The sequence below is a fragment of the Hirundo rustica genome, chromosome 16, assembly GCF_015227805.2.
Source record: "Hirundo rustica isolate bHirRus1 chromosome 16, bHirRus1.pri.v3, whole genome shotgun sequence".
Taxonomy (NCBI): Eukaryota; Metazoa; Chordata; class Aves; order Passeriformes; family Hirundinidae; genus Hirundo; species Hirundo rustica.
Window position 1 is genome coordinate 12874802 of NC_053465.1, and position 19456 is coordinate 12894257.

Genomic DNA, 19456 nt, shown 5'->3' on the forward strand with positions numbered 1-19456 from the left:
TTCTCCTTGGGAAGGGTGGGGAGCAGGAGGGATTTGTGTCAGGACCCTCTTGGATCCGGTTTCCATATCTGTTGGATGCAGGAGCATTTCACTAGAGGACACAAAAGATGCTCATAGATCTGACTCCATGAAGTTGAAGGGTGAAAAGCTTTTATTATTTACAAAAACCTTGCTCATATAGGTTCTGAACAATGACCAGGGATTGGAGAACAAGGTTACCACCTCTCCATCCCACTGGCCAGGCTAGAAGTCCATCAGTTGACTCTCATCAGAAGGGAATGTGAAAAACATGATTGTTTACAGTACAGCTCGTGAGAATTCAGCTACAGAGCTGTAAACATCTCAAAAAGCTCACATAATACAACAACGGGAGCAGAGCCCAGCAGGTTCCTGTTAATCCACAGCTCCACCTCTGCAAGGGCACGGCTGGAGTGTCACTGAGAGATGGCAGCACGGGAAGGTGGGGCTTTCCCTTCCCACTCCCAAATGGAATTTCCAGGGTCCCAGCTCTCATCCCATGGGCTTTCACAGCCCTGTGTGAAGGAGCACAGTGAGCTGAGGTGCCCTGCTTTGTGCTGAGGAGGAGTCTGCAAAGCAGGAGCGCCCAGGGTGGGGGTTCGGGGGGAACTGGGCTGTGGGCACAGCAAAGAGAAGGTGCTGGGGCTGCTCCAAGCTGGGGCTGGTCCCTTGGCAAAGGAAGGAGCTCAGTCCCTGAGTTAGATCTTTCACAGTGGTGGTGGATACTTGGAACAGGGGAGAAGGCCATGTTGGGGTGCTGCCCGAGGGGGACCCTTTCCAAAACCTTTGGGGGTGTACTCAGGCCGTCCCCTCCGTGCTCCCACCTCTCTCCATCTGGCTGGGCCAGCAGCAGCCACGTGTGTCCAGCAGGAAGGTGAGCCAGGAGGGGACAGCTCCAGCTGCCTCGTGGCTTTGCTGACCCCAGCTGGACTGTCAGGTCCCCCTGCACAGCCCCACTGTGCTGGGGACGGTGGGGTAGGAAGGGACCTCTGTTTAGGTCAGAACTGTGTTGGGATGCAGGTGCAGGGCTGGATTTGGAGCCACTATGTGACCAAGGATTCACATCCCATCCCTGAATCCCAACCATCTGCATGATCTGCCCCAGAGCTGAGGGGCTGGGTGAGCAGCCCCTGGGCTTTTTGTGCAAGTTTGTGTTGCAGAAGCTGGTGGGGAGCTGCAGGAGTGCCCTCAGTAGATGTTACAGCACCCCTGCTATTCTGGTTTTGTGAGTACCTTTGGACTAAAACTGGAGGATTTCTGGTTTTAAGTGAAGTGGAAATGAACTTCTGCCCTAAATCCATCTACTCTAGGCCTGTTCTCGGAGTATTACAGGACCATCATCCTCAGAAACTTCCTGTGCATAAAGGGGCTCCAAGAGAGCTGGAGAGGGACTTTGGGCAAGGGTCTGGAGGGACAAGGACACAAGAATGGCTTGTAACTGAGAGAGTAGGTTTAGATTGGGTGTTAGAAAAAAATTCCTGGCTCTGAGAGTGGGGAGGCCCTGGCACAGGGTGCCCACAGAAGCTGTGGCTGCCCCTGGATCCCTGGCAGTGTCCAAGGCCAGGCTGGACGGGGCTTGGAGCAGCCTGGGATAGTGAAAGGTGTCCCTGCCCATGGCAGGGACTGGACCTGGGTGAGTTTTAAGGTCCCTCCCAGCCCAAACCATGCTGGGATGGTGCTGGGAGCAGCTCTCCAGGGGCTCAAAGTCTCTTGTTGGATGCAGGTTCCTCTGCACCAGCCCCTGCTCCAGACAGGAGGCTTCTCCCAAGCTTGTTCATCAAGTGGTTTTGGTGAAGAGCTCTCAGAGTTCAGCTTCAAGCAATGTTTGAAATTCCAGCTTTGATGCTTGTTTGTGATTGGCCTGGGAAGCTGGAGGATCCCCAAGAGTCACTTGGGGTTGTGACTGCAGTCACTGGGAGCCTGACAGCTGAAGGGGAGCAGGAAAAATGTTATTCCCACTAACACGGGGGAAATTTGAGTAGCAGGGACCATGAACCTAAGGGAAAGCTGTGGAAAAGGAAGAAAACCAGATTTTACTATATAATCTGACTCACCTGGTTGTGCAATTAAACATTTTGTTTAAATTAAGCTCCAAACATGACTGCAAACATGTATTAGAGTCCTTCAAATGTTTGTGAAGGACCTCCTTTGAAGTGCCCCTTAATCAAATGTTCTTGTCCTCCTGCGTTACATGTTTGTGTAACTGGTTCTCCCTTTTCTCACCTGCCAGAAACAGTTTCATGGAAAAAAAAAAAGAACTCTCCAGGAGAATCCACCATTTTTGGGCATTAGAATCTCCACTTTTTGACCTGCTGTCTTCTCTCTCTTTCAGCTTTTTTCAAATCCTGACACGAGTTTTCCCAGCTGGATCTGAGCCAGTGGAGGTGTTACAGGTGTTCCCTCCTCAGAGGCTCTTTGGTGGCCCTTTGGCCACCCCTGAGCCAGCCAAGGGAAGGTGTGGAGCATCCCTTTGGCTGCCACCTCGTCCCTGAGCACAGCCTGGCCGTGTGAGCTGTGCTGCACAGCCCTGCCTGGGTGGGAGGAGTTCCTTAAGGTGCAGATACTGCTCAGGGTGGCATTGCAGCTGTGTGTATCTGATAGCAGAGCTGGCTGTTCACTTACCAGTAAATAACTCTGTGGCTGGGGGCCATTTCTGGCTTCTTGCTTCATTTCCCCATCTGTAAAAATAGTCTAATGGAAAAGAGAATCAGGCTCAGGTCTCTCAGGAGAGCATTTTCTTGCTGCTTCCCTCAATGTTTTGTGCTGTTGGTGTTTTCCTGTGGGGTGCAGAGAGCTCTCAGCCCATTACAGGTGCCTGGTGCAGCGCTGTGCCAACAGCTATCCCAGGAGGAAATGGCCAGGGAGCTTTTCAAGGCTGCAGTGCTACAGGGTGAGTCCAAATCTGCTCCTGACCATGCCACAAGGTGCTTTTCTGCCCTGGGGTGAATTGAAATGACTTTGGGTTCAGTGTCCCTGCCCCAGCTGGAGTGTAAAAGCATCTGGTTGCAGCCTGGTCAGGCCAGGTTGGATGGAGCTCAGAGCAGCCTGCTCTGGTGGGTGCAATCCCTGCCCTTGGCAGGGGAGCTGGAATGCCATGGTCTTTAAATTCCCTTCCACTCCAAGCCATTCCCTGATTTCTCTGTGTAGCAGTTTCTCTTTTAGCTCAGGTGATTTTCTGTCTGACCTGACTCTTGCCCCTGTGGAGAGCAGCCTGGATCACCTCTCAGCTGGTGTTTTCTAGGATACACAACCCAGAAAGGGCAACCAGCTTGCTTGATCCTGATGCCCCCCAGCTGGAGCAGCAGTGGGGCTGTGGGATCTGAGTCCTGTGGGTCACTCTCCCATCTCCCTGCCTTGGCCTGCTGCAAAAGCCTTCTGATCCATTAGGATTTCTCCCAGTGACTTTCTCTGTGCTCGGTACATGAATATGTCATTCCTGTGCCCAAGCCACAGTGGTGACTTGGGGACATCCCATCTCCTGCTCCCAGCTGGCTGTCTGGGGTTCCACCAGGGCCTGCAGCATCAGCCTCCTGATTGTGCTGCTTGAATGTCTCTGCAGGAGGAGGAAATACTGGCAGGAACTGTTACGGTATTTTCCACGTGTTTTTGCCTGATTTCTGCCTTTCAGCCTGATGTTGAGCATTATGCACACCTTGCGGAGGTCCCAGAACTGGAAATGGCATTTGTTCCAGGTTATCAGTCAGCTCTGGAAGCCCCAGAGGCATCTGTAGCTGTCTCATGTAACCCCACCCAGGCAGGACTTTTTCCACCGTGTGAAATAACTCAGTGAATTTCTAATTACACAAATCTAATTAAGGGCTGGATGTAATGGCTGTGCCTAATCGTAATGATGCACCCACCCATTCCATTACAGAAAAGGAATTGCTTGTGTACCACAAACCACCCAGCTGAGTGCAGGATGAGCATCCCCCTCTCCAGCTGGGGCTGTGTGGATGGTGGGGACATCCCTGGAGGTCCCCTGGCCATGGGGAGCCTCCTGTGGCTGCACTGGGTTCGCTGGCTCCTTTGGGAGGGGGCTCTCAAGAGGTGCCTGTGATGATGAGGGTGAGGAACTGGTCAGAGCTTTGAGGCATCATGGTCTGTGCACGGTGACCAGGGGTGCAGGTGGCCACTGGACTGGGATTTACTGGGTTTTGTGTCGCAGCTCAGCAGTGGCAGAGCAGCAGTAGCACCTTCCCTTCAGTTTCAGACCAGCTCTGCCTCATCGGATGTGCTCTCCGAGGACAAAGTGGCACAAAACTTCATTATCCCACGCTGGAGATCTTTTGTTCTGTGGCTCTCAGCGCTGCACCTGGAGCCAACAGCATCTGCTGATGGGTAAAACTCCATGGATGCTCTTTTCCTGTGAGGAACCTCTGCCACCAGCCTTGAAAATGAAGTACCTGCTTATCCCAGAGCTCCAGCAGCGTTCCTGTCAGAAGGATGTGGTTCCTTACAGCAGGACACAGACTAATCCATGCACTGGAGTGCGAGTTGCAGAGGGATCAGCTGCACTTACAACTCTGGAGTTTTTTATTCATATTTTTGCAGTAGTTAGTGCTGAAATCACTCTTGCAGAAGAAATGGGATGTTATCCTTTCTTTACCTTGGAAATTTGTCCTGCAGTGTGACGACTGTGCCAAATTTCTGTCAGCCCTGCAAGAATTTGGGTATCAGAGAGGAGCCAAAGCTGGGACAGAGGGAATGATGACATGGCAGTGAGGTTAAATAGACAGATAAGTGATCGTTTTCAGTTCTGGTTGGGGTGTAAATCCATTGTGGTTAATGAAGGAAGGCAAATTGAATTGAAGAGCCCTGTGCGGGCGGCTCAGCCTGGCACAGAGCCAGTGCCAGAGGCTCCTTGTGGTGTTCCCTTGGTGTTCCAGTGGCTCCATCCTGGTGCCACTGGGGTTTTTTATGCCAGATGAGGAGAGCTGAGCTCTGACAGCTCCAGTCATGACACAGGGTGCCCAGAGAAGCTGTGGCTGCCCCTGGATCCCTGGAAGTGTCCCAGGCCAGGTTGGACAGGGCTTGGAGCAGCCTGGGATGGTGGAAGGTGTCCTTGCCCATGGCAGGGGCTTGGAAAGAGATTGTCTTAAATGTCCCTCCCAACCCAGACCGTTCTGGGATTCTGTGATGATTCCATTTGGAGCAGGCTCAGGGAGGATCCCTGTCCTTAGCACTGCCAGCCCTGAATTTTCATCCCTCTGCTTTTGGAGGTGGAAACTTTCCATGGACCTCTGGCTCTTGGGGCTGAGGAGGGGCCAGGCCCCAGCTGTGGCAGCTGTGTCCAGGGGTGGTGGGAGCACTGTGGGCAGCCCAGCCCTGCTCCGGGTCTGGGACATCTCCCACTGGTAAAGGCTGGTAGCGAGATTCCATCTTGGATCCCGCTGACTTTGGACAAGTTTGTTCCCAGACCTTGATGAACCTGGATCCTGACTCCCTGTGGTGGTGGCAAGGTGAGAACCTTCACCAGGGCGGTGCTTTCCATCCTTTGCCTTGTCCCTCTGCTCCTGCACGTCACCCTGCTTTGTGCAGCAGCTAAAAATAACTGCAGGCAAGGTGTGAGGCTGCCCTGGGGCAGGGGACAGGGGACAGCCCTGTGTGTGCAGGGAAACCAGACTCCTCCAGCTGCAGCAGCCTGTCTGTCACGCAGGCAGCAAGTGCCACGGGCTCTCTCTGGGTGCTCACTGGCTACAGAAATAAACAGGCTCTCTTAACGCCTTTTGCCAGCCTTGACTTTTAGGTTTGTCTCTGTATTTTTAGCCTCAGGACACTCTGTCCCCAGGCCCAGAGAGGACCTGCTCTGTCTCATACCTCCCCGACGTGTGAAGCCAGCTCTCGCCCTGCCCCGCTCCCGATTTAGCAGAGGGCAGGGGGGCAGTGCTGCACCTTCCCACGGGCTCTGCTGGATGGGATGGGAATATCCCTTTGTCCAGGAGGTTATTTATGGTGTGATTGGTAAGGTGGTTGTTCAGTGTGGAGAAAAGGAGGCTCAGGGAAGACCTTTGGCTCTTTTCAGCTCCGTGACAGGAGGGTGCAGCCGGGGTGGTCTCTGTTCCCAGGTGAAAAGGGGCAGCATGAGGGGAAACGGCCTCAGGTTGTGCAAGGGGAGGTTTGGGTTGGAGATTAGGGAAAATGTCTTCCCAGAAAGACTGGTCAAGCCCTGGAACACACTGCCCAGGGCAGTGGTGGAGTCACCATCCCAGGAAGCGTTCAAAAAACACGTGGGTATGGGGCCTAGGGACATGGGTTAGTGATGGGCTTGGCACTGTTGGACTCAATTATCTTAAAGATCCTTTTCAGCTTTAATGATTCTGTTATTCCAAGTGAAGGAAAAAAAACCCCAGTCTTGATTACATTCAGCACATTGCACTATTTCTTTGTGTTTCACTGAGTGGGGGACAAGTTTGGGAGTTTATTGTCATTTATTTAGAAATACAGAATGATTTAACACAATGCAAAATTAAATGTCACCTTGAATAAAAGTCCAAATCTTTTCTCATGTGCCAAGTGCTGGGATGAGCACACGATTCATGATGTGGTACTTCAGTCATGCCAAATCCACCTTTGCATCCATCTCTGCTTGTGCAGCAGAGCCCACCTTTCCAGGCAGCTGACCCCTTGGGTTGTCCTAGTCCTGGGTTTGGAGCCTCCTGAGCATCTTCATCCTTGTCCCTGAGCTGGCTTTAGGGCTGAGCTCCTCTCCATGGCCTGTGCTCCCTGGAGCCTGTGTGTGGCCAGCAGGAGCAGGGAGGTCATTCTTCTTCTGTGCTCAGCACTGGTGAGGCTGCACCTCCAGTGCTGTGTCCAGTTCTGGCCCCTCAGTTTAGGATGGACACTGAGTGCTGTGTCCAGCTCTGTCCCCTCAGTTTAGGATGGACATTGAGTGCTGTGTCCAGCTCTGTCCTCTCAGTTTAGGATGGACATTGAGTGCTGTGTCCAGCTCTGTCCCCTCAGTTTAGGATGGACATTGAGTGCTGTGTCCAGCTCTGGCCCCTCAGTTTAGGGTGGTTGTTGAGACACATCCAGAGGAGGGAACAAGGCTGGTGAGAGGCTTGGAACACAAACCCTGTGAGGAACATCTGAGGGAGATGGGGTTGTTTAGCCTTTCTGTCCCCTTTTCCCACCTTTGTCCACCTCTTCCATCCTCTTCCCGTATTTCCCACCTTTTTCATCCTTTTTTCCCGCCTTTCCATCCTTTTCTTCCCTTTTCCATCCCTTTTTTCCCCAAAAATTCAAGAATCCCCCCAAAAAACTCCCAAATCCCCCTCAAACCCCCCAAAATTACCCCAACCCCCCAAAAAATTGCCCCCAAAAAATCACAAGTGTATTTATTTGCCAACATCCTTCTTTCCCCCTTTCCGTCCCCTTTTCCCCCCTTTTCCATCCACTTCCCTCTTTCCCCACCTTTTTCATCCTTTTTTCCCCCTTTCCACCCTCTTTTCTCCTCCTCCATCCTTTTCTTCCCTTTGCGTCTTTTTCTCCCCTTTTCCATCTTTTTTCCCCCAAAAAAACCCCAAAAAACTCAAAAATCACCCAAAAAAACCTCCCCAAACCACTTCAAAACCACAAAAATCTCCCCCAAATCCCCCCAGTGACCACTCCAAAGATCCCCAAAACTGTCCCATGGATTGTGTGCATCCAGCTTGGCCTTGGGCACTGCCAGGGATCCAGGGGCAGCCGCAGCTGCTCTGGGCACCCTGTGCCTCTGGATTGTGCTGGCACACACCAGGCTGGCACAGCACCATGTGCTGCACAAGGCTTAGCTGATCTTCTTTCAAGCAGAACTCTGCACAGATTTTTGGGGGGCAGCCATACAGTTCCTTAAAAGAGGCTGCTGCTGGATTTTCCTGGGCGTTATTCTCTGCCCTCCATGTGCAACTGGTGCTTCCCAGCCTCATAATTCCCTCTCTGAGTGCCGAGCTGAACAGCTGAGAGATTTTGCATTTTTTAATGGCTCTCTACTGTGCCTGAATTAATGAAAAAATGAACTGAAACCAAGATGAAGGTATTGAAGGGAGAGGATGACAAATTGGCTTTGGAGCAAGGCAGCAACGAGCACTGTCAGGGGTTCACGCACTGACCTTTATCTAAACAGAACTGTGTGTAACAGATAAGAATATTTAACAATAATTAATGTCACATCAGTGCCGCGAACAAAATGACTGCATCAAACGGGCAAGAAATCCACTGCAAATTACTCAAAAGAGAAATGTCAGCTCCTCCATATCTGCAACCTGCCTCGTGCTGATGGGGCTGGAATGAGGCGGGAGGGCACGCGGGGAGAGGAGCTATTAAAAATGATTTAGGGACTGGGTGATGCGTGCAGGAATGGAAACAGCAGCAGCTCTGCCGGACCAGAGTGGTGTACAATCAAACACCAAACCGAGCTGGTAATTGGGCGCGGGAGAAATGTGTACAAACCAATTATCCCCAGTGCTGAAGTTCTGACAGGCAGCTCAGGGCTTCTCTTTCCTTTCCCGTCTGTCTCCGGGGTGTCCCGGTGTGCTGGGATTCAGCAGGCACTGCCCTGCTCACTGAGCCCCACTTTGTGTTTTAGAGACAGGAGCACCCCTCTGGCTGGGCACGTTGGAGATGGTTTTCATTCCCTTTCTGTGGGGGTGTCCGGAGGCTGGCACGGCGCTCCACAGGCAGGCTCGGGGCTGGGGAGGGATGCAGGGATAGCAGCTGTCCTCCTGGGCATGTCTGTGCTCTGCCACCCCGATTGCATTTCACAGTGAATGGTGGTCATGGACCCTTCTCCAGTGCTGGATCTCATCAGTGTCATGACAACAGCGGCTGAGTGAGGAGGGGTTAACCCTTCCTGACCTGCCTCCTCTGCAGAGCATCCCCTGGGCTGGACATTGCACAGAGTCAGGGAATGGTTTGGGATGGAAGAGACCTCAAAGCTCTTCCCATCCCACCACCTTCCATTGGCCCAGGTTGCTCCAAGCCCCATCCAGCCTGGCCTTGGACATTTCCACAGTCACAGCTTCTCTGGGCAGCCTGTTCCGCTCAATCTGCTCAGCCCAGACGTTGTGAGAATATTGGGAATATTCAGCTAATGCACAAGTCTGGTGAAAAGCTTAACCAAGTACCATTTTTATTCTAAATGGACCTTTGTGCCCATCCTAATGAATGATTTCCTCACCATAAATTAATTTACCTGCGTGGCCGCGTCTGGAAAGTGTTATCGGCCTCAGTGGGTAGAGCACAGAGCTGGAGCACAAGGTCACAAAAGGAGTCTGAGGAAGAGCCAGGAGCTCCTCCTGAATCCCTTGAATTTTTGGCTGGTACAATAAAGGCCAGTTTTGTTTTGTTGCCAGCATTTTGCCAGTGGAAGGAGGCAGCCAGGTGCCTCTGGATTAGCCAGGGTGTGAACAATGGCTTTCCAACTGGCCTGGTGACCTCCTGACAGCAGGAGAGAATTCACAGGCAGAAGCTGGAGATGTCAAGATATAAAATTGGGGACGATGGGGAGCTGTGTCTGCCCCTTGAAGTGAAACAGGAAAACCTGTCCCTGCTCCCATCCTGGCCTGGGACGTGGTTTAGGCTTTCCTGTCTGTTGCAGAAGGTGCTCCTGTTTGCCTCGTGCGAGGCACATCCTGCTCCCAGGCAGAGGCTCCTGCAGCAGGACAGTGTGGGAGGGAGGTGGGAGCAGAGCCAGCTCCCAGCACGTGCCCTGAGCAGCATCCTGGCCCCAAAGCTCGGTCAGGAAAGGTGGCTGGTGTGCTCAGTGGCTGAAGAAACCCAGCCCAAGGTGGGATGAGCAGAGAAGTGATAATTGAAGGATCTAAGCAGCCTGCCCATGGCAGGGAATTGGAACAGGATGATCTTCAAGGTCCATTCCAACCCAAACCACACTGGGATTCTGAGTATGGATCCGCGGGGGAGAAAATAGCACGTTTAAAGATCAGTTAAGACTGAAGCCATACTGAGGTTTTGTTTACAATGAAAGGCTGAGAATTTGCATCAGAATACAGGAGCAGGGCTTTGACAAAACAGGCAGTTAATTAAAGTGCATCAATTAAACAGGGTTCCTCACTATTTTGTCTCCCATGAGAGGAGGTGTAGAAAAAGTACTTGTTAGAAAAATAGATTTAAATAAATCCAGGGTGTTACAGGTAACATCTGGAGAAGCACAAAGGGCAGAGACCTCTGCTCTGGTGCTTCAGGCATCTCTTTTCCAGGAGGAATACAGCCCTTCCGGAGCTGAGCCACTCTGCCTTTGGCGTGAAGACAAGTGGTTTGGTTTGTCCAGGATTCCTGCCGGTGTCTCCCAGTGCTCAGGGGTCACGCTCACCCCCTGGTTTTTGTTTCTCACCCAGGAGAAGCTGGGGCACAATCAGATCCAAGCTCCCAGCTCCCATGGAAAGCTGGAGAAGTTCCTAGTGTGGAGGGAAGCATGTGAGGATTCTGATTTGGGGCTTCTTCAGAAGAAAAAGCCGCAGCTGTGGAAGGTGCTTTGGGCAGGTTGGAGCCAACTGCGCTGCCTTGAACTCCATGGAGATTCCCCAGCAGCTCCAAAGATGAACTCCAGGTTTCCCTTTCCTTAAAACAAGGAGCATAACGCATCCATGAGCTCTCCTTGCTCTTCTTGGAGTCTGCTCCCTGCAGGTCATCTGAAACCCTCAGTATGAAAGTGATTTATCACATCGCTCCTCCTGGTGCTGGAGCACGGAGAGAGGAGCTGGGAGCCCTGAGGGAAAGCAGAGACCCTCTCCCACCTGCCTCAGCTCCCCAGGCAGACATCAGCACCTTGATGTCCCCTGTCAGGGACAGGCCCCCAGGGAATGGCTGGAGCTGTGGCAGAGGAGCTTTAGGTTGGACATCAGGACAGCTCAGGTCACCTGAACCTTGGCTGTGCTGATGATCTCCCCCTCTCCATCCTGGACACCAGCACCGGCCCTGCCCCACAACTTCAGGGGCCATTTCAGGGGCTTCATTCTCTTCCTTTCAAACCCCTTGGCTCCCTGAGATGCCATTTCTTTTCACCCGTTTCAAAAGTCAGTTTTGCAGAGAGGTTTGAGGGGAGAGAGCAAGAGAGCACCCAAAGGGAGCAGGAGTTTTGGAAGCTGCACCACCTGATTCTCTCTGAGACACGCTCCTGCTGTCAGCCCTTTTCATGCACATCCAGAGCCGGTGCCATCTCACACCTGCTCCACACTTGTTTTTAAATGACACATCTTTATAATAGGCACTGCAAAGATGGATCTTTATCCCAAATTAAATGGCATTTTGTGTCTTTTAATTTCCTGCCCCAGCTGAGGAGCAAATCCCTGGGGTGCAAGCTCTTTAACGAAGTAGGAGGTGCCTGCGAAATTAAAGGTGATCTTGTTTGCTGGAAGAAAATCAGTGCTGATTCCTGGTGTTTCCAGAACACTGGCCTTGTGTGTGGTGTCCTGGGAGTGTTTGAGATGACTGGAAGTGCTGTTGTCGGGATCCCAGGTCGGATGTGAGAGTGTTCCATGTGGGAATTCTGAGCTGCTGCTCCAGCACTCGGATTCACTCTGACTCTTCCCTTTTCCTGGAGTCCCCAGATGAGCCTGGTGTCAGTGGGACAGCCCTGGCCCCACGTGTCCATCCTGCAGGGCCTTTTGGCTGAGCAGGAAGGGCACTTCTTGGAAATCCCACAAAAACCCCATTTGTTTGCAGGTGCTCTGCCCTCAGCAGTCAGCAGTGGGTACGGAATTGTGGCTTTCAGGAAATGAGCAGGTGTTTTTGTCCGGGTCTCCATCCCCAGGTGTGGTGCTGGGGTGACACTGGCTGCGTTCTGGGCCTGCTGGGACCCCAGACACCACATTCCAACCCCACAGCTGTGCTGGGCATTCTCCCTTTGCTGCTCCATCCAGCTTTAGCCCAGCGTGTGGAGTCCCCGCCCCGAGGACCAGTCCCGGGTTTTTAAGGGGCTGTGATCGATCTTAGTCAATATCTGCGCTGTTCATCCCTTCTGCCCTCCCCTGCTCCCTGGGAATGCCATCCAGCCCCGGGATTTATTGATCTTCAGGAGAACTTCTGTTTAATTTTTATGCCTGTTCTCATTCAGGGAGAGAAGGGAAAGGCTTGGGGAGCCCAGAGTGGAAAGAAACCAGCACATTTTAGCGCAGTTACTTTGTTCAAGCGATGCTGTGTTTCGGCAGAACACTTGCCCCTATTCTCCTTCACTTTTGCATTGTGGGTTGAAGTGATTCTGCAAAAATCATGGGATGGGGCCCTCTGGATCAACTCCAGCCTGGCAAGGCCTGGGCTCAGCTGCTTTAGCTGCCTGAATTCCACAGGACTCGTGCAGCAAAGGGGAATTTGGTGTAAGAGCAGGGGATGGCCTTGAACTGGAGGAGGGTAGATTAAGGTTAGAGATGAGGCAGGAATTGTTGCCTGTGTGGGTGGGGAGTCTCTGGCACAGGGTGCCCAGAGAAGCTGTGGCTGCCCCTGGATCCCTGGCAGTGTCCATGGCCAGGCTGGATGGGGCTTGGAGCACCCTGGCACAGTGGAATTTGGCCTTTTTCAGCTCCCTTGGTTTTGCTCTTGGTGAGGTTTTTCTGTGGCATCTCTTTGCTGCTTCCACTCCAGGTTATCAGTCAACTTCTTAGAGCTCACACAGGTCTAATTTAACAACCTTGGAGGCACAAGGAGCTGAGCATCCATGCTCTGCACCCTTCCCTGTGAAGAGCATCCCTGGACACCCTGTCTGGACCAACCCCACTTCTGCCAGTGGGTGCTGAGGGTGACCCAGCCAAAAAACACCTTTAAAAAGCCCTGCAGTTTCCACTTCTGAATCGTGGTTATGTGCCCACCAGGCACATCTCTCATGCTGGGCAGGTCAGCCAGGTATCTCAGCCACGGCAGGGAAAGGAAAGCACCTTCGTTTAAAATTCCAGGAGGATTTGGGGTGTCTCAGGGACACAGACGAACTGACTTAAAGCAGAGCATTTCAGTTTCATCAAGGAATAGTTTCAAGCTGGCCTAACCCATAGTAAAATCTTCAGTTTCAAAAGCACGTTTTCCAAATATTATATAAATAAAACTATCAAAAAGTTTTATACTGTGGGATATTTCACTTGGAAGAAACTCTGTTTTTCACCTGAGCCATCGTGCCCAAAAATTCCTGCATGCTTCTATCCTTGTCCTCTGCGAGCTTTTAACCTGAGGGAGCAGTTTTTGTGGGGTTTCTGGTGCCTGAGCCAGCCCAACCCACGCCCCAAGTGCTGAGCCCTGGGAACACAACCACCTCTGTCTGCTCTGCTTCCAGCTCTGTGCTAAGCAGCTCAGAGTCTTAGCTCAGAAAGTCCCGGCTCTGATCCTTGCAGACAGCAGCAGCTTTGCTTCCCAGCGCTGCACACCCTCACAGAAAGTCGTGGATTATCTGCTTACCCTCCCTCCATGTCCTGGTTCCTGCAGGGTGAAGAACCACAGAGAGGAGCTGCGCCTGCTCCCGCTCCGGGGACGGGAGAGTGACCGAGCCCAAGTGCCCAGCCAGCCCCGGTGAGTGACAGTCTGTGTTCCTGGCTGTGGGCTGGGGGAGACATCCCTGTGGCTCCCAGCTGGGGGACACAGCCCCGGGATTTGGGGCAGCACCGACCGGGCAGGAGATGAGCTGTACAGGTCCCTTGGTTCTGGGGTCTGTCAGTCTGAGGATTCCTCCCTTGGAGCCTGCTGGGAGAAGCTGATTTTCCCTCACCCTGGCCTAGTGGGGTGTTCAGGGAGTCAGAGGTTGGTGTGTTTGCTGAGAACCTCCCCCTGTCCCCGGTGCTGTTGGCGGTGGAGTTGGGATCGCTTTGAGCCCAGGCAGGCGGTGGAGTCACCGTCCCTGGAGGCATTCGGGATGTGGCACTCAGTGCCAGGGTCTCGTTGACAAGGAGCTGTTGGGTCAGAGGTTGGACTCAATGATCTCAGAGGTCTTTCCCCAGGTTAATTCTGTGGTTCTGTGAGTCTGCGATTACTCCCCGTGGCTTGTTCTGGACACGAGTTTGGGCATGTCTGCATTTGAGATTCATTGCTCGTGGTGCTCCTGAAAGTTCTGTTTGCAGTTTGTGGAGATGGAAACGAGTGTGACTTGTGGGTGACCTGGAGGGGAGCTCTGCTCCTGACCCCGCTGGGCACGTCCCAGAGCCAGGGCGTGCAGGGAGCACGTGGGGGAAGTGGTGCCCGTGGGGAATGCTGTGCCTGGGGCAGGCAAGGTGCAGAGCTGGTGTGAGGGGCTGGGGGCAGAGTTTGGTCAAACCTCTGGTGCTGTCTCTGACAGGGGGGTACAGAGCAGCCCCTGGCACCTGGGCTGGAAGGGAACATTCCCGTGGTATTTCCTTGTTGGGGCTGTGTTTGTCAGTGCTAAGGTCAGGACAGAGGAGTTCCCCAACCCCAAAAGGTACTGTGGTCCTCAGGCCACATTTAGGAAGTTTAACATCCCCCAGACCTAGCTTGGTCAGGGGGGCTGAGCTGAAGTCACCTCTGCAAAGCAGAGGTTTTATGAAGGGATGGGAAGGGATTTAGGGATCGGGTCCAGTGGCAGCATGACCTCAGGGTTGGGAAATGCTGGCCTGGGAATGACTGTGGCTGCTGGAAAGCTGCTGTGCTTCCTGAGCCATGAGGTCAGGGAGGGCTCTGCCTGCTCTGCAGGAGTTTCATTGTGGTAAGAATGGATTAGCAGGACTGCAGGGGAGCAAAACCTGGAGTTTGCTTCAGCACAGGGTGAGGATTTCAGGATGTCCTTGATCTGTGCTCAACTCATGGCAGGAGGATGCAGCAGTGTTTTCAGCAGTGGATTTTCTCTTCCAGTTTCTGGGCAGATGGATGAAAGCAGAAACTTTAAAAAAAGATTAACAGAGTGGGTAAGGAAGGGACCTTAAAAACCTGCCATGGGCAGGGGCACCTGCCACTATCCCAGGGTGCTCCAAGCCCCGTCCAAGCGGGCTGGGGGCACTTCCAGGGATGGGGTTCTCAGTTTCCAGTTCTGAACTTGTGTTTTAATTGGTATCACAGTTGGACTTTTCCTGTGGATATTATACAGAAGAGAGAAAAAATAAATGTGATCAGATAAAACTTCTTATCACAGAGGCAGGAGCTCTGCTGCTGTGTTGGACCCCCGGAGATACCACACACAGTAAATAAGGATCTTACTTGGAAATCTAATCCAGGAAACTCCAAATAACAGCAGGGAAAAGATTCACCTGAACTTCTTCAAATCAGAATGAGGCGGCTGTGGGAGAAAGGGAACTTGGGTTTGATCAATTTGTCTATAACCATTTTCTGTTCCAGCTTAGTGTACCTGCCCATGGTGGTAGTGAGGATATTCTGACACAAAATATTTTGGCACACAGATACGTTGAACACCCTTTCCTGCATGACTGACAGCTACTGTACCTTAATTCCATAGACCAGGATTTAACTCAGCAAATGAAATTGTGGGATTCAGCAGCACTGAAGAAATACATGGATTTTTACTATTGAAGACATTTTTACAAAGAGCGCTGCCAGAAATTTTTCCGAGTTTTGTTTTGGCTGTTGGCATATTCATTAGAGTTTTGAAGTGTGGACCCTTCTTTCTGTACAAGGTTCTTACTGTAAATGGAGAGAATTGTCTTTTATCCAGCAAGTTCTTCCCTTTTGCAGGACTCCTGGGCCCCTGAACTGTGCTGGCTGATGATTTGCTCTTTCATTTTTCACTTCTCCCTGCACTCACTGGTGGCACACAGAATAAAGGTAGATTCCAGAAGGAGCTGCAGAGCTCCCTGTTCCTTGGGAAATATTTCAGTGGGGAAATATCTGTCATTCAGGCAGTTAGAGAAGAACATAGAGGGTGACTGAAGAACGAGGAAGGCTGATGAAAATGCCCATTATTCGGGGAATGCAGGGAAAGTGTTGGAAATAGCTGTAATTGAGTCCATCCTCACAGGGCTGGGAGTGCCCCGTAATGAGAGGACACAGAGGAGCATCCATCCTTAAGTGGCTCAGCAAAAGGGCATGGCTGAACTTTTCTGTGTGTCTCAGAAAAGCCCAGGGTGCAGGGGGCCATCAGGGCTCTGAGCACAGATAAATCCAGGCTCTAATCACCTGCTCAGGTCCTTATCAGCTCGGCCAGTTCTGTCTGGCCAGGATTAGGGGTCACCGGCGGCCCTTGAGGCTGCGATCTGTGGTGACCTTCTGAGCACCCCGTGGGCCAAGGAAGGAAGGGATGTAACAGCTTCTTAATTTAGAGAGCACTGGGTCAGCAGGAGGCTGCAGACCCTGGAACGCGGCGGGGGCAGGAGCTGGGAGGGGCGGCAGTGTCCGGGGCAGAGGAGCCTGTGGGACCCTCACAGGGCTCATGGTCGAGCCTAAAAAAGCCAAACTCTAGGCCTGAGCTCCCCTCTGTGCCTGAGGTGCCTCTGCCAAGGAATGGCGTGGAAAATGGATTTGTAGGGAATTCTCAGAGCCTGACAGAAGGCTCACACAGTCTTGTGCATCCGTACGCAAATCTTGAGATAAGGTATGCTAACTTAAAAAGGCCGTGGAATAGGACAGACATTGCTGAGAGAGGAATGGAACGAGAAGCAAGTTTCAAATGATAACCTTGCAAATAGACTAAGTATTTTGGAGAAATAGAACTATGGAAGATGTATTGTAGTAGGTCCCACGAGGGGTAATTTTAGATGATTGGCTTTAAGGCATTAGCAGCATTGTGTAGCGAAACCTGATAGGCTAAGAAACATAATAATATGTTTATTATGGCTTATAATAGGCTTATATTGTTATTAGGAAATAGTTTGGCTTCTGATTGTGATGGCGTGAATTGTAACATCTGTACCGTCTCACCATTCACATGAGGCTAAAAATGGAATAAAAGTTTTTTAAATGCCTCTCAGGAGCCCCACCTCTAGGTCAGAAAAAGGGTTTTTCTGACAGAATGGGTGGTTGGATCACTCAGGTTGGAGCTCATTCCAGAGGCTCCACAGGAGCTGTGAACCATTAGAAACCAGGCTGTGGAGGGCACAAGCAGAAATTCCCCCTAGAATGCACTCTGCCCAACCTCCATCTGCTGTAAAAAAATGTTCAAAGACACAAAAAATATTTCCGAGTTAAAACTCATGTTGTAAGTGGGCTGCCAAGAAGCACTGCCCTTGTCTGTGCTGGGAATGGTCTCATGGCATGGACACTTCTTGGCAGTGGTTGGCTGGAGCCTGTTCCCAGGGGTCTGGAGGGGGTTGGGGCTGGAGCAGGCTCACTGCTGTCCCATGGAATGGGCTGTGGAGCCCCCCTGGCAAAGGCAGGCTGGGAGGAGAGCTCTCCTCACAGAGACCGCGGTCCCTGACCACTCTGCAGGGAAGCTGAGGAGTTTGGGGATGTTTGTGGCACACAGTCTGTAGTGAAAGCAAGGCACAGAATTCCAGAATGCCTTGGTTTGGAGAGGCCCATCCAGAGACCCATCCCACCGTCCCAGGGTGCTCCAAGCCCTGTCCAAGCTGGCCTTGGACACTTCCAGCACGAGGGATTGTTTTAGGTTGAGGATGATTTGGGGTCACTGGGTGTTTGCACACAGCAGGAGTGGGGTGTGCAGGCTCAGCCCCTGGTGTTGTCCAGCCCTGGAGTTCTCAGGATGGAGCCATCCCCCTGTGCCCCCAGTGCCTGGGGGAGCTGAGCTGGGCTGGCTCGGAGTGGGGATCCAGGCAGTCCCAGCAAGGATCAGGTTTTCCAGAGACAGCCAAGTCCTGACACCCCGAGCTGCCATGGTGACCCTGGACCTTCAGAGATGGGACACTGCGTGAGTGAGGGAAGAGGAGGTGCTAATTAACCCTTTATAAACACCCCCATGGCTCTGTCACACGTCCTTGGGCTTACCTGGGCTTTTAAATTAGCCAGTGAAGTGCCTGAAGCTCTCAGCTCTGCCGAGGCAATAGGAGAGATGCCAGGTGATGCAGGGCAGGACCCTCTGCTCAGGACCTCGGTGGTGCAGTCTGACCGGGAGGTCGTGTGCCTCAGCTGGAATCTGGGCAGGGCAGAGTACTGGGTGTTATGTGAGGGCTGTAAGGCTGAACAGAAAATCAGCAGAATCGTGTCTGATCCCTCAAACACGAGTTCCAGCAGCAAACATGATCCAGTGCCTGCTTCGGGATGTAAAACCTGGAGAAGCCACAGAGACTTGAGCACATGTGGAATTGTTAACCTGTACATTCAGGGAAAACTCTAATGCTCCAAGAAAGCCATGGGTTAAAAAAGCATCTCCCTAAGCCAGTGATTCATCTCTAGAGCTGAGCTGGTTTTCTGTGATCAGCCCAAATGTTTGATTCTTTTAAGAGCTGAGCAAGTGATTCTTAATGAACACTCAGTTTTCTGCAAATCTTGATCTTACTGAAATATGATGTCGATTTAAATTATCTGACTGGGGGATTTTTTTGTTTTCTTTTTTCATTCCTGGATTTCTTTTTTGAAATCATCTTGTTTCTCAGAACCTCTCAAGACTTGGAGGTTAATTCAGATTAAAGTAGTGCGTGAATGGAAAATAAAAAATCTTTTTCCCAAATAACTGCTTGTGCAAACACCAGACAGATGATGGCACGAGTCCCTTCTTCTGCTGTGCCTGTGCCCAAACTTTGGGTGAAAATACTGGCAGAATGTCCTCTCCTGACTGGGTGCAGCTTTGTGGCTGCATTCCTCAGTTCTGGACCTGGAATGTGAGTCAGAAAGGATGGAATCAAGGGGCTGCCTTCAAATGAAAGTACAAAAATAGATCTCCCTGCACATCTTTACTCAGCTTCCCCTACAAGGCTGCACTGACGTGTGCTGGATGGGATATGATGGCTCTGGCCTTGGCAGATGCATCAAATACGACGTGTGAGCGTGGATTTTAGGGGGGTTTTAAGGAGACAAATAAAGGTTGGCAAGAAATGCAAAGAAGATAAACAGTGAAGTGGCCACAGGCCTTCATCTATAGGAACCCAGGCCTGAGATTTGTTTCCAGCTTGGCCTGAACTGGAGATTTCAGGAAACAAGCTGAAAAGTTGCTTCTTCTACCATTTTTTCATCAAATGTGCTGCTTCCCTGAGGCACTGACCTTTCACAGGCAGTGCTGTGACAGAAGATGTGGTGAAACATAAGGGACCTTGTGGTGCCTGGAGAGGTTGGACTGTGCTGTGCAGAGCGTGGGAGATGATCCACACTCCCTGTGACTGTGATGAGCTGTCTGATGTAGGGTGCTGGGGCTTTTTTCTGCTAAAAGCCTTTCTTTTTAGTTTCTTCCTGGGGATGGAGATCCCATTGGAAAGACAGGGTCAGTGGATCAGTGAGGCTGACTTTGGGATATGCTGGGCAAGCTTGGAGGACTGATGTGGGTCCCCAGCTTTCCTGTGCTGGGTGAACTCTGCAGAGAATCCTCAGGGAATGGGCACGGCCCCGAGGCTGCCAGAGCTCCAGGAGCCTTTGGACAGCGCTGCCAGGGATGCCCAGGGTGGGGATGTTGGGGTGT

At 51.9% G+C, this 19456-nt stretch overlaps 1 protein-coding gene across 4 annotated transcripts in view; it reads left to right on the forward strand.

The window, feature by feature from the left end:
* Positions 1–19456, forward strand: part of RALY (RALY heterogeneous nuclear ribonucleoprotein) — a 118251-nt gene that overhangs the window by 27856 nt on the left and 70939 nt on the right. For 3 of the 4 annotated variants that reach the window (XM_058422694.1, XM_058422696.1, XM_058422697.1), the window contains exon 2: positions 13420–13503. The exons of the other annotated variant lie outside the window; for it this stretch is intronic. The gene's annotated coding sequence lies outside the window, so the exon portion shown is untranslated. The remainder of the gene's footprint in view (positions 1–13419; positions 13504–19456) is intronic. 4 annotated transcript variants of the gene reach the window in all.